Below are 15,571 nucleotides of genomic sequence, written 5' to 3'. Positions count from 1 at the left end.
CAAAACAGAATTCCAAAAAATCACTTTGAATTTATGTGCATATGTATGTGTTGATGTACACATATGCACATATGTATACTGATATGTGTAGACACAAATATATATTAAGAAAAGGCTGCTTTACTTAATATAATGAATGATACTTAATGTTTACAAAAGACAAGAATCCGTGGCTCAAACTTGGAATAAAGCCATACTGGTTCAGTGTAAATTAGTAGTTGCAGGCCAAGAGATAGCTGGTCTGCTAAGATGTTTGCAGTGTTTTATTGCCTGGATTAATTAATGATAATGGTGAAGAGAATGATAATCTATTGGCTTCCAAGAGGGAATCGGGCAGTCTTCCCTGCTCAATGGAGTGTTAGAAGATTTGAAATATTTGAGGCACCAGAGGCTACTAGGAAGATTTATATAACTTAATGCTCAAGCTGCCCAGTCCTGGAAATTTGCTGTTAGAAGGTTTCCTGGAGCTTAAGTGGCTATTATTGCTTCATAACGTACTTTTTCCCTTCTGTAATTTCTAGAAGTTTAAGGTTCTTCAAAAAAATCTATACAATTGATTTTTGATTTTTTTAATCTTTTACTTTTTATTTGATTATATATATGTTTGAGGTTTACCTGTCATTTTCTGGTTTGATCATTTATGTACAGAACCAGTCATTTCAAGTGTTTGTCTAAAGTACCACTACATAACAACCGTTTGCATTGTCCTAATATCTTTTTTTTTTTTTTTTTTTTTAAATCAAGGTGATAATCTTTAATTTCAAAACAGCACTGGATATATTCTATGAAAGAGCAATTTTTTTATTATTTTTTTATCATTTTTATATGACAGCTAACTCTTCACTAAGATTTCTAGTTCTTGGAAACATACCTGCATATCATAGATGGTCTGAGGAAAGCAATCATTCATGAATGCAAATACTTCATGAGTCTTTGAGCCACAGATAAAAAACAAGCATATTATGAAAGAGGAATAAAAAATTTTGGAGTGGGATAGTAAAGACTCCTACCATTCAGTTCTTATGTCTTCTGTACATCAACAGATACTTCTATATTGTATAATTTTCACAATTATTATTTATATGAATATTGGAGGGATTTTTCTGATTATCTTTTTAAAAGAGGACTAAAGGCACCCTAATAATAAAGAACTTGTTGGTAAATAACTGAAGTAGAAACCGAAGAGTTTTATGCCATTAGTATATAAAATGTTCCTCAAGGATTTTTTTTTTTTTACTGAAAGGTTATAGAAAATGTTCTTTGTTAACTAGATGTAATCATTAAAGCTGTACAGATGCATATGTCTAATAAGAAAAAAAATGAAATATTTCCATTTCTCATATTTTCCAAAGAGTACTACTGTTTCTATTTTGTAACAATGTTAACTTTTAGGAAAATAACCTTCCTTTAAATATTTCTTAGAAGGAAAGTTTTCTGCTCTTGAGGTTTGATCCCCTTCATGACAACAACTCAACACAGCTCTGCATCTTTAATCTGAGAAGTATGAGACAGGTGTGGATACTATTTCTTGGCATGGACTTTCATGTTGATAGGCTCCCTCTATTTTTAATTTATTTCCTCCTAGCAGCTGATGCAGTAGATTTGTGAACCATTCCTGTAATTTTCTTGGATGAAAATTTTATAGCCCTTCAAGGAGACCCACAAGTCATGTATTGACTTGACAGGGGATGGCTGTCAGCTTCTCAATAGTATTTTCAGTCCCTTTAGTTTTATCCTCTGAGAAACAGTCTTTGTTATCCAAGAGTAGCTGTTCAGTGTATGTTTTGGCTGGCACTGATTCAGGTACTGCTCTTCTTTTCACTGACGCTAGCTGGTTTAGATATCTGCCTACCCTTTCAGAAGCAGGGTCTGAAAACACAGTCTAAAAATTACCGTGGTAATCACATATACACATAATTTAAAGCCGAAAGAGATTGCTAGATCATTTTGTCTGCATGTAAATCACAAGTCATTATGTTTAAGCATTACACCATATGAATTTCAAAAATTCAGTTTGGCTAAACTGTGTAGTTCTGAATTAATCCTATATAACAGAAGGCACCTAATGAAATGCTCATCTTTGATCCTTTGTGGACTAGAGTCTGTGGAAAGAAGTAACCCTTCAGGAGGGCAAATCAGGCCAGGATATCAGCTGTCCTGTGAAGAAATCCTCTCTGTGTACGAGAAGGATGGCCTTGGACTTGTAAAAAAGGCCTGGGAGTTTTAATAACTATGACCCTGTGGCTGCTCACATGGCAAGAGCAAAAGAACATCAGAGAAATTAGGAAATAATAGAAAACAAAATGAAAAGCATCTTCACGTCATTGAATAAAGTGGCAATGTGTCCAATCCTCACATATAAAATGCAGATTGACAAAGAGCACAACTTTCCATGCCAAAAAGATGTGGCAACCAGAAATCACAAGGGAAATGCAGATGATCGAAGATATAGGTAGGCTTGCACATTAGGAACAACTAAACGTACTGAGGTTCTTCAGCTTGCCAGAGACAGCTGAGAGAGAATATGACTGAGACCTGTGAAACCAGGAGACACGTTCTAGGTATTTTCATGGTCCCTTTCAATGCTAGAGTTAGCAAATAGCAAATGCAAACAGGTGGCAGGTTGAAAGCAAAGGGAGGGGATTTGTGTGCACTTAGTTATGCCACACAGCATGTTGTTATGCCGTGGAACTCAGAAGTCTATTAAAATAAAAAAAAAAAAAAAAAGAAGCATTTATTATCTAAGGCTTCAGTCGTCCTCAGAAGTTTTTAAACAAATCTCATAATTTAACTACTGTGCTTCCTAACTAGGAAACCATTTGGTTATTCGAATTGTGCAGGAAGTATAAATGACAAAAAGAGAGAGAAAAAAAAAAATCATTGACTTGCAGCTTCTGCAGCTCCCGGAACAGACGTTATGTACACACAAAATAGCAGCTCAGGAGCAATGATGCCTGGTGTTGGGCAAAGCAACATCTGTCTGAGAAAAAACATCTGGACTACCGCAGCATGCAGTAGGAAGCAAAATTTATCTTGAAGATTTTCCCCGGGGACTGGCAAAAATGCTGGTTTACATGGAGTTGTTTTTTTAGCAGCCCAATATAACTATACCAGAAATTTTAAGGGTACTCTAAAGTGGCTATAACAGATGGCCTTTTAGGGAGATCTGCCATTAGCATCACATCGATGATATTCAAAAAACATCCAAAAGCCATTTAGGAGCCAGACCACACCTCGCATTGGAGATCTATACAGAGAGACCCTCACATTTTCTCAGTATCCGAGGGTTTGGATTCAGAGTTTCAGATACACTCTGCTCCACTCGGGACACATTAAAACATTAAAGAAAGATGTGAGCCTACCCTCCCAGGTGTTCATCAGCAGCCTGGTTGAGCTAGCTCATAAATTCAGAGTGGGGGGTGGCTGGAAAATGCTGTCTTCAGCTGGCAGATCTGAATGTCACGATGAATGGACATATGTTAAAGAAGACCACAGGCTGTTCTAACCTGTACCTGTAACTGGATCCAGGAGAAAATATGCCTCTCTGCTTTTAGAGAACTATTTGTGTGCCAAAAGGCATATCCCAGAATTACAGCAGTTGTAATTGATTTCATATAAGCGAATTCTGCCTTGATTTAAAAGAATACAGTTGCTCCACAGTTGTGAAACACAACCTTTATATATTCAATCAACATGTTTTTAAACATTTAGTGCCATTAAAAAGAAGGCAACTGGCTTTAGGGTAGATAAAGCATTGCAACCCCATAAAGTTTAAGCACAGGCAGGGAAGAAGAGTAATAGCTAAAGCGAACTGATCAGCAGCTGGCTTATTTGTGTTCATCAGCTAGTGGTAATGGATATGATCCTTCCCTGCATCCTTGCAGCTGGAAGAAGAGAAGAAGCCTATAACATAAAGGGAGCTGGAACCACAAGATGATCAGAGCTTGTATCCTGATACGTGCTGCAATTGTTCCAACACCACATTGCATCAGTAAAGAGAGACGTTGGATTGCAGTGAGACATCTCTCTGCAATAATTCTGTAGCTCTCCGCAACTACACTTGGTGACTGAGCAGCTCTCCTGCTTTTGATCATCAAATGATGACTGCTGCCTGCCTAAGTGGGGACACCGTGCTTTTCAGATCGACGATGTATCTGCTGAGATCAAACAGCAGAGTCACCTTTCAGATCTAACATCATGTATCCAGGATCACTCTTGGTACGACAAGAACAACTTGTGTCTCTGGAGATGAGGGATTTAAATTTATCCAGCAGGAAGGGAAAGACGACACCGCCACACTATGTACCAACATTGCTGTTATACAGCCCATGGGGAACCCACTCCTACTCCACATTCCACAAATGCCCACCAAGACACAAGCTGTGCGTTGATGAGCCTACATCCTCCAGCAGAGAGAAGGACAGTTTCATGATGTGTAAAACTGAGGCCAAAGTCCATATGCGCAGCCACTACTCTAAATCCCTCTTTTCCATGTTGTAGCTACTACGATGCCTCAGCAGTAAGCAATTCAGATCATCACTACTCAAGGTATCCAGATCCTGACCTATCCTATCCACTGAGAGAAGAAAAGAAATCATAACACCCAAATTAAACACGGATAGTAAGCAGTCTGATCTCATCTAAATGAGTAAGGTTTACGTGATTTAAAACACCCTGCTGATTTGTAAGCAAGAATTAGCATACTCTTGTTTAAGTTACAACAGAAAAAAATAAATAACAAGCACCTAACCACAAAGCTCTGTCAAAAGGTTCATAGGGGTCACCTTTAACTCTAAAAATTGAGCCCATTTGCACTTATATATTAGACTCAATATATATTAGACTCAAAAATGTACTAGACTCAAGTGTTTAACCTAGAGACTCACAGGAAATCGGTAGCAAATCAGTGTCTTAGACACAGGGACAATCTTCCCACCTACCTACAAACAGTAATTAAGATGTCCAGACACGTGAAGAAATGTTTTTTCTTAATCCTATTAAAATTCACCCATTACTGGGAACGTATTCTGTTAAATGCATGGTTTGCTCTAAGTGTTATGCTATTGCGTTTTACCTGGAATACTTAATTGTTTCTGAAGAATACCGAATGGTTAACAGCTCTCCAAACAGGGGCTGCAGAGCTAGCTCCTGTAAATCACTGCAGTTCCACTGACTGCATTTACACAGACTGAAGATTTGGCTTTTAAAAAAAAAAAAAAACCACACAAAAAACAAACAAACAAACAAACAAACAAACAAAATTCATGCACAGGGGAAGCAGATAAGCTTTACACATCCTAAAATGCAAATGTGGAACCAGTGTGTGGAGCGGCTACTAAGCTACAAAGAGGAAACTGTCTGCTGCGAGAGAGAGTGCCAAGTAACTCAGAGGTGTCAAAATACGCAGGTATAGCGATACAGCTTACTCAGGTTAATGGTCTGATAATATCACTGCTGAGGCCTGGAATGCCATTGCCTCGACATCCTTTGCTGGTGATGTTGATACAAAACTCCACAGGGTTGGGACTAGGGGCAAAGTTTGGGGCTTCACATGCCAGGCTGATGAAAGAAGGGAAATCTATTTCAGCGCTTAAAGGACGGAGTGGCTTTTGGTGCAGAAGGTCAGACAGATACACCGGTAAGTTGCTCTATAGGAGTAGACTCAAAAAGGAGTTCTGAAATGAAAACCAGATAAGGCTCTGGAACAAGATCCTACAGTCTATCAATGCCCTGGGATAGTGTAAGAGAGACACATGGGAACTCAGACATAAGGAAAGCAAGGTTTTCTTGCAGTGTTGACAATAAATATGTTTGTTCTACGGGAGGAAAAAAACCCTTGGAACAAAAAGCCCTTGCAGGCTGATACGGGAAGAAAAGCCTGTTTGTGGTGAATACAATGGAGAATTTGTTCACAGTGATGCGGACAAACCCATCACTTGAAAGCTGAAGTCGTTTTTTTGACCCTGTTTGCTCCACATTATCAAGTCAACCCAACTGGCATTTAATCCCCCCGGAGATGGGGAAATCCATTTCTCTCCCCTCTTGCAAAAAAAAAAAAAAAAAAAAAGGAAAACTGACTCTTGTGGGTGTATTTCCAGAAGACTTAGGCCTGGCAGGTGCTGGATGTGTGCGGCATCCCGCCAATGGCCAGATGCGTCTTGCGAGCCTTGCTGGCACCCTGCACAGGAAAGCTGCTCTGTACCTGGTCCTCCACCAGTGTTTTCTTCATTTCAGTCTAAATCCCTAGCTAGCAATAGAATTTATAAGTTCCTCTTACAAATAAAAACATATTTTAGGACTTGCTCATTTCTATAGAGATTTCTTGCATGAAAAGCCTTTCATGACATAGGACACAGTGAAGCACCAGTACCTAGAAGCAAAATTAATAAAAAAATTACAGTCTGGAGAAAGAAGAATGACCAGTCTGTTCTGAGTTTCAGTAAACACTGCTTCCATGCAAATTTTGGGGGAAGATTCAGGGAATAAGAAGAGGAAAAGGATGCGGTTTTATTCTGATCAGACCCCAGGCCAGCACAGGGATCAACAGCAACACATCTTCAAGCATGAGAGACGTCTGGCTGAACTCACTACTCAGGCTGCAATTGCATGCAGGCTGTAGTTTGTTGCTGGGCTTTTCTGGGTTGCAAGGACAGGAAAGATGGTCTTTGGATTGAGAAAATGTTCTCAGACAAGTACCCAAGATCCTATTCCCAATTTACTACCAGCTTAATACTTGCTCCCTTTGCTATCATTTGAGCATCCTCAATTCTCCATCTTTGAAGGAGTTATTGCCTACTTTTCAGGACATGAGTTGGGGCTTAAATAATTCTCCAGGTTAAATAGTTTAGGTTTCGAGAAGGAAGGCTCAGTGCCCAAGTGTTATTTTAAATTAATAAAACAGTGCAGGTATTGAAGGAGAGGCAGAAGTAGTATCCCTGTTCAGAGGCCTTATGGTTTTGAACTGCTGTAGCAAAGGAATTCACAAATTTCAAGGCTGGAAAGGACTTGATCTCCCAAATAACAAACTCTGAGTAAAAACTGTCACGTAGCTTTAGGTACGAGCGCATTACAAACACATTTTTAAAACTTGACTTGTGCCTGCAAGTCTTACTCCGAGTAATTAAAAAAAAAATAGGTGGGTTTGTAATCACATTAGTTTTGGTTTTGTAATTTATGCCTGAACAAGTAGGACTTTGGCTGGAAGCTAATTGTGTGCATTTCTTATGTACATACGTTCATGATGACACTCAGGTACATGCATGAGGCTGGAAAGCATTAAATAACATAAATAAAATTAATGTTAAATAAATAGAAGAGACATTCAACAAACAGTTACATAGGATTTCCAAAGACTTCTCACTAATGCCTCGACTAACACCCATGAGTGAATATGATCCTGCTTAAGCAGAGCTGAAATGAGAAATTTGCTTTTGTTGTAAACTCTATTTGCTGTGCGATGATTTATCGGTCTCTCCATTTCATCCACTGGTTGCACTCTATCCAGGTCACAGATTATGAGCAAACTAGGAGGAAAAACGACTCACTTTTTTATCCCCTCTAGCCTGGTGCATCTTTGCTGAGAGTCCTTGATGCTACAACAGAGAGGTGCAGAAGCCATGCCACTGCGAGGAGTTTCTGACCAAGAAGTCATAAGAGACTTATCAGGGTAGACAACCACAAGCAAAGTCACAATTATGACCATATAAAGACCAGGGAAGCTTTTATTTTTTTCCCCAAATTACACAGCACATGTAGCAAACCACTGTTATTTGGCCATAGCAGCCAAGCAAAACACTCTCTGTAGCATCTCTGTGGAGTTGGAACCCCGAGTGAGCACTCCCGTCTGGGTTGGGTTCCTCACATCTTGTCTCACCCACCCGCAGGGTAGCTGTCTGCATCCACGGTAGTCACCCGGCTCTTTTTATAGTCACTGCAGAGAAAAGGAAGCTCCTGGGGCACCACTGATCCCACCCCAGCCTAGACATTTCCAGCAAGTGAGATGGATGGTGCTCTACTTTCACAGGATCTGGTGAGCTGCATTGTGCTGCACTGTGTTGGATGCTCTCAGCTCAGCCCTCCACTTCTGTGATTTCATTGCATTTTCCATCCAGCCCTATGTGACTTGCCAATATCCAAAAGCGGTTGCCGTAGATTTGCACCTAATTCTCATTAAACACAACCTTAATCTGTTCTACCGTCCCTGTTTGCCAGTCCCCAGGTTGGCATTGAGGCTCAAGGATGGGGAGCAAAGGGAAGATGTCTTAATCACCTTGTACCTGCTCAGTGCACAAAGGACTCCAGTCACAGCAGCTGTCTAACTAATATCTTTCATCATCAGTAAATTCACCCAATTTTCCTATTATCATTTCTAAGAATGTCGACTGGCGGGTGGTGGGTAATCCTAGATGTGACTGCAGCTGAAATCACACGGAGATGAAAGCTTCAAAGCCAGGTTTAAGCATTAGAGAACGTTATTTAAAGATTAATCATCTGTTGTGGGAGGTGGCATTTTGAAGGAAAATACAAACACCTTCACCTGCACAGTCAAAACGGCAGCAGGGTCTGAGTGAGCCTGAAGAAGTAGGAAATGATTCACCAGGAAAATGAATGAGATTTTCTTCACCTCTCTTTTCTCATAAGACTCACCCCCTCCTCGCCCCCCTTGTTTTGAAAAGCAATCCTCTGCCTTTCCTTTTGGTCATGGCAACTGCTGCCTTGATTGAGGATATGAGGCAAACATACTCAGAAGTTTCTGCAAAGCACTTGACTTCCCTGGCAGCGTGATAATACAATTACACACTGTAATGGTGTACCACAGCATACCTCTGACGGTAGTGTGAATACAGCTGTTCCTACCTCCTTTTCCTCTGCCACAGCTACAATTATAACATCAAGGTGCAGTCTGTCGGGCTGCTGAATTCTTCCCTTCCCCTAATTTCTGCTTGGTGAGTTCTGGACTTTTTTTTTTTTTTTTTTTTCCAGTAATAACAGTGGAGGTTTTGTTCTCAAAAGTGTCGTACCAAGCTTTACTACCATATTTGCTGTTGCAAAATCATGCATTTTTTTTAAGAAATGTATGGTTTCTTGCTATTCCTCCATTGTCCCATCCTGTCCCAACCGGCATTTAACAATAACATCAAACAAATAGAACATGTAGCTACAGTCACCACCTGATTTCCAAGTGTTGTACCTGCCATCAGTGTTAGTATCCATCGTTTACGGATGGGAAATCAAGATCAAAGAAAACAACTGAGTTGCCCAAAAACCTGAACAGGGGATACAGATGAAGGCTCTCAGTATAAGTTCATGGTTTCTCCACGGGAACACAAGTTTGAAAAGTATTTTTAATTTCAGCAGGTTGTGTTGCAGGCAGTCTTTCAGACTAGTAAGAAATTACCTTGTTAGCTGAGACATGTCCCAATATTTGATTGGAAGTCCACTTTACTAGAACAAGAAATAATCTGGATTTCTTGATATTTTCTGTTACATCTGATGTATGTGTCTTGGGTTTATTAGAGCTGAAATCTCTTCCTTTCAGCGAGTACCATATTGAGAGAGATGGAGAAAAAAAAAAACCAAACCAACACAAGGTGTGTCACAAGATGAGCAATCCCCAGAATACTTCAGATCATTGCTACCAAACATTTTCTCTTTTTTGTCCAAAGTTTCAAAGTCTTCTTTCCTTGTTCCCTGATGAGGGGAAGTATTGTTATTTCACAAATAAAGAAAATAATTTTTGGCAAAATACTTCAGAATTGGAGGTCTTGCCATGGTATCCAGCAGACCTAGTTCCAAATCTGATAGTACTCCATGCCCAAGACCATTACCCATTGCACCTGCTCTGCATGGGTGCTGTATGGCACTGTTCAACACTGCCAGGGAGCCAGGGGCAGCCACAGCTTCTCGGGGCAACCTGGGCCAGGGCCTCAGCACCCTCACAGGGAAGGATTTTTTCCTCATATCTAATCAAAAACTCCCCTCTTTTAGTTTAAAGCCATTACCCTTGTCCTATCACTCCCTGCCCTTGTTAACAGTCCCTCTCCAGCTTTCCTGGAGCCCCAGGAGGGACTGGAAGGGGCTTTAAGGTCCCCCCAGAACCTTCTCTTCTCCAGGCTGAACAATCCCAACTCTCTCAGCCTGTCTCCATAGCAGAGGTGCTCCAGCCCTCGGATCATCTCCGTGGCCTCCTCTGGACTCTCTCCAACAGCTCCATGTCCTTCTTGTGCTGGGGTCCCCAGAGCTGGACACGGTACTGCAGATGGGGTCTCACAATAGTGGAGTAGAGGGGCAGAATCCTCTCCCTTGACCTGCTGGTCATGCTGCTTTTGATGCAGCCCGGGACATGGTTGGCATCTTCCCTAATGAGCCATCCAGGAAAAAGATGGGTATCAGAGACAAGCTGAGAGGTAAGTGATACTGGTTGCAGGGCAGCAGGAATCAGAAGCCCAAGTCAGAGAGGGATTTCGGGGCAAACAGGAGTTCAGGACGTGGGTGCCTGGGTGATGGGCTAGGAATAGAAGATTAAAGAGGTAACATGGTTGTGGAAGATCAGAGACATGGAAGAGGACCTTTTCAGAGGAAGGCAGCTGCTTAATGAAGGGTAAGTGATCTCAGAGGATGGACTAATGGGAATTAATAGGAGCGTTTCAGGGATAAAAAGTGGTGCTAGATCCTCCTGAACTGACATGGTGGGAAAACAAGAGATGGATGTAGAGGTAGAAATAGGAGTGAGAAGGATAGAGGAAGAAAACAGAGGCCTTTAAGAAGGAAAGGTGTGGGAATAAATTTTAAGCCAATGTGCAAATAGTAATGGATAATAATAGTACTAAGATCTTATGTAAGAGGTTGTGTTTTTGCTGAGGGAATGAGAAACTTTAGGCTCAGTAGAAGAGGATGGGCTGGTTTATGACAGGAAAATCCTTGTGTAAAGCATCAGTAGGCTTTTTTCAGTACGGGTTTGATTTACATCCTATATAAACATATATCTCAAAATAATGCCTAGCTAGGAGTATCAATCCATCATGCATTTTAGGTTGTGACAAACTCTGTAAGACACAAGCCCAGGGACAAGGGCAGCTCCTGCCTACATCAGTGCTGCCACTCTTCTCACGGGTCCTGGTGAAGGGCCAGACCTCTGAAGAAGCTGCTTAAGGTGGAGTACATCAAGGACACAGCATTATCCCTTCTTGTCTGTTTGCCCAGAACCACACTCATCCTTCATAATCAGCAAGACGGCAGCAAAACTGTCTGGCATAACACCACGTTTTCATTTTTCTTCATTTAATTGTGCTCCGTCCCACGGCATGGATCAACAAGGCAAACAACAACATGCAGAAAAGAAACCAAGAGCTAGTCAGCAGGCCTGGCTGGGGAGATTTACTTCTCGAGATTTGGGAGCAGAGCCAGATCCACCTGATGGTGGGACTTGCTAAGGGAGGTGGGGGCAGTGCTGTTTTTCCTAAATAAGCCCGAGAGAAGAGGCCAGAAAACTGAAATCTGAAAGAAATGATATTTCAATTTCACATAGCGGGACATAAAAGTCCACATGGAGGAATTGATTCAGCTCTGAGCCGGCACTGCACAGCACTTCATCCTCCACCACGGCCTCCACAGCCAGAGATTTACAAGAGCAGAGCAAGGCTTTGTTTCATATTTTTCCATCCAGGTAAAGGAATTCAGTGGTTTAACTGAAAAGGTCTTTCTGACTTGTCATTTCTTAATTCTAGCTTGTACCTGCCCTCCATCCCTCCCATCATCTCTTCTCCCACCCCCCTAAAGCAGACTGTTTCAATGAACAGCTTGCACATTTCAATGTGATCTTAATTTGATTTCCCAAAAGATGTGGAGTCTCCTTTTCTCTCTCTCACCGGCATGTGCGCGCTCTACAGCAGCGATGACAGTGAACCTGTTTTCCTGCGTGCAGGCTGTTGATGCCTACTCAACCGTTTTCTAACGAGGCACTCACTTCTCACACATCAGCGAGATGCAAGGAGGAAAACATTGTGCCCTGTGGTTAAACTCACGCAGTGGGCAAGACAGCAGGAAGGAGAGAGAAAGATGCATCCTTGTCATACATTTCTCCAAAAGCTCTGATAACCCTTCAGCAAAACCCTATGACGACAGAAACAACTCTATTGACTCCAGGAAGATGCCAGAGGCCAGACCCCAGTGCTGACCATGCACACCTCATTTACAACAGGGAACAGAGGCAAACAGGAGCTATAGCATGCTTCATCCATACAGCATCGTGAGATAAGCAGCTGTAAGACCATAACTTAGTAATATCCAGCTTGCCTGTTGCATTTGTCCTCCATGAATGTCAGGAAACTTAAACAGGCTTTTAAGTATGGTTATCCCCTTATTACATGTTGACCAGCTGATGCATGCTGAAGTCAAGTGAGTTGACCAAGGTCATGCAGCAATGGCAAAGCTGGGAATAGCCAACACCTTGAAGAAAAACTTCCCACTCAGCAACATTCAGGTAGCCTTACTGACATCAACAGCTGGATGTTTTTGTAGCGCTGTTGTTCACGACATAGCTGTGACACAGATGGGACACTTTGAGGTTCCCTTGCTCTTCCCAATATGGGTAGAGAGTTATTTAAAGCTATGAGATGTGATGCAATAAGACACCGTTGCTTATTTCACTAGGCCTAGGTGGGGCGATCATTCCTCAGGCTGAGAATGGAGAATGGAGAGAGGGGATGAGATGCCCACCTGGCTGAAGAAGCTCAAGTCAAGTAAGAAGCAAGCAAACTGGATGATCTGCAAAAGCACAGACGTTTTTATCTAACACAGCAAAGCCTATATACTGCTCTCCAGTTTTATCGAACTGCCAGCTGAGTCTAATGTATGTGTGTTGGTGGTGTTATTCTTTCTGTGAAGAAGATATTTATCCTATCTGGCCTTCAGACTAAATTCCTGCATTGCACTCCATTTAGGTCTAAAGCCAAAGTTTGCCCAGAAACATCATGTGATCATGAAGTCTAATGATCACCTTCCTTAGCAGTATTTCATGTATCTTTCAAGATAAACCACTGCCCCATAGACAGGTTTCGATGCATTTTTTCCATGTTGCTTACAATTATGGTTTGTGCTCCAGTGACAGACAAGATCACTTGCCTACTTTTATCATTGCTCAAAAGTTACGATCTGCTGATAACTTCTAGATTAACGTATTATAAGGCAGGGCACTCTCCGATGAGTAAGTCTCTTTTCCATGCAACAAGTCCTTATTATCCATCAGGGTGTACTTCAGGATCTGCCAGTGTATTTAGACATACTCTGTTGTTTGGCACGGTAGGGGATAAAAACACTATTTCAGGATTGTTGACACTTTGTCAATGTAACTGATTTCAGTAGGAGGCTTTGTTCTATATTTTTGGTAAGGCTCAAGTTATAAATTTTTAAAAAAAAGAACAGCAAGAGACATTTGGTGAACAGGGACTTGATACTCTAAAAAGAGCAGCATCAGGAAGGAACAGGGTCCCAGCCTTCTAGGGACTCCATGTCTTCTGCTATGAAATCTGGCTTCTTGCGTCTTCCCTTGAACTTCTTCATCTAGATAGTGATAAGCTTGTGCTACTACCTCCTGACACAAGGAGAAAGATAGCAGCTCTGTCCAGACGAGATGGCAGTGCCGCAGTAAACGACTGTCTGATGCTCTTGTGCAGGAGTAGCCTAGCAGAAGGCTTTCATCTGATTTTCCCTGCTAGAAAAAGCACAACAAATGCAAACTCCATCCATTTTGCAACTTTATAATTGCAAGTCATGATTCTGTGAAATTCCCCAAGAAAACAATGGTAGGTTTAACAAAGGATTTGTCTAAGAAGAACAGGGATACTGCGGGGGATACACAAGAGTTAATCCCTTGGTTCACACCAAGTGAGCAAAACAGAGAGAAGGTAAAGTAAGAAATTGAAGATCTGTCCTCTGTCATTGCTGGTTCCTTCTGATGGAGATGATTTCATACTGTAAAGAAACTCCATTTGAAAGAAAAGATAATGGGAAACTAAAGAGTTGGCTTATTTATTCTCTCACTCTGTGTAATGATATTCATTTAGTTGTCCCGATCCCATGTTACATTAGGCGATTACAGCTGACCTAGGGAAGTTCTCCCTGTATTGTCATTTGGCAGGAGAATTTCTCATTGTGTCTCCAAATTTCTCAGGTAATGAGGTAGGATGCTGTCAAGTCAGTTGCTGAGTTTCACCCATAGGGTGACTGCACTATAGAGCATGGCACATTATACATTCATAGCCAACGACATCTGTAAAACACGACAAGTTCCAGACAGGGTTGTACAGATGCAAGATCACAGTCATCATAACCAGGGTGTGATCATTCAGTTCTCCATCCCACTTAGCATTTGCCAGCTGATGGCTCCACGAGTTGTCATTTTAAAAACAAGTGAAGGACCCTCATCAAACTCTTCCTCTGCTCCCTTCTATCCAGGGGCACAAACGTGTCTATAAAAATCCCCTGATCTGCAAAGAGCAATTTAGACCTGATGCTCTGATATTAAACTAGCTGGTCTCTATTACAAGCAGTCATTTAGTTTGAGGAGGTGAATGTGTGGTCAAGTAAGGCTGAATAATGCCTGCTTGATTTATGTCAAAAAGTTACTCTGTTAATTTTTCTGTTTGATCCTGACTCTTTTCCTGCAAATGACAACACTATTATTAATGTTAATTATTCTGGGCTAGGTAATACGATCATCGTGGAAGGAACAGCTTTGATGTATGCAAGTGACATCCAATATGTGGTGCAAAATTGCTCTGTTACAACTCAATAAAATTATATTTCTGATGATTAAATACAGGAACTGTAACCTCAGTCCCATTAACTTAATGGCAAAACTCCCAGTAACTAGAATGGGATGCGTATTGCTCACTTTCATAAAAAACCAGTAATTTCACAATTTTTTACATTTGAGTAAGCAAAAGGAAATGAGGTTGTGCCACTGCCAAAGAGTTTATTTCCCCTTTTCTGCAATTCCTGTCTTCTTTGGCCTCAATTTTAACACTCAGATCTTTGTCTTTTCACCTCATTTTACCAGTGCCCACAGCGCTGCCCACAACATGAGTGCACAATGTTACTTAAGTGACACAAACTCTGCTTCAGGTTCTTACACTGGCTCAGAAATTGCTCCTGCTTCTTTGACTTTATTCTGTTCTTAAATATCATAAATAAATTAAGCCAACACTGTCCCAGACAATGATGCACACTTCCTTTTATATCAGTTTAAATAAATCTGTTTAATTTAACCTCAAAAATTTTTCCACACATGCCTTCTTTTTCTAATAAGAAATTTTTTTAAATAGATATAATTTGAAGACTTGTTCACTTTGGGTCACTATCGTGACTGGAAAAACAGGTCTGACTAGAAATAAAGGTTGGATAAAATCACCTCCACAGGTCCCTTTTAACCCAAGACGTTCTATGCCTACAAAATATCTGGAAATCCCAATTGAATGTCTTCTGCACAAGTGCAAGTCAACTCTTTGGTGGATGCACAAAGAACGTAACTCAACCGGGATGCCCATATCACTCTTTATGTACCTTGGATAAT

The 15,571-nt window shown here is 41.1% G+C and overlaps 1 protein-coding gene across 5 annotated transcripts in view; it reads right to left on the bottom strand.

The window, feature by feature from the left end:
• The window catches only part of TENM4 (teneurin transmembrane protein 4), a 610,330-nt gene that overhangs the window by 546,522 nt on the left and 48,237 nt on the right, over nt 1-15,571 (bottom strand). The gene's annotated exons all lie outside the window — the stretch shown is intronic.

The sequence above is a fragment of the Balearica regulorum genome, chromosome 1 (genome assembly GCF_011004875.1).
Source record: "Balearica regulorum gibbericeps isolate bBalReg1 chromosome 1, bBalReg1.pri, whole genome shotgun sequence".
Taxonomy (NCBI): Eukaryota; Metazoa; Chordata; class Aves; order Gruiformes; family Gruidae; genus Balearica; species Balearica regulorum.
This window is presented reverse-complemented; position numbering and strand designations above follow the sequence as displayed.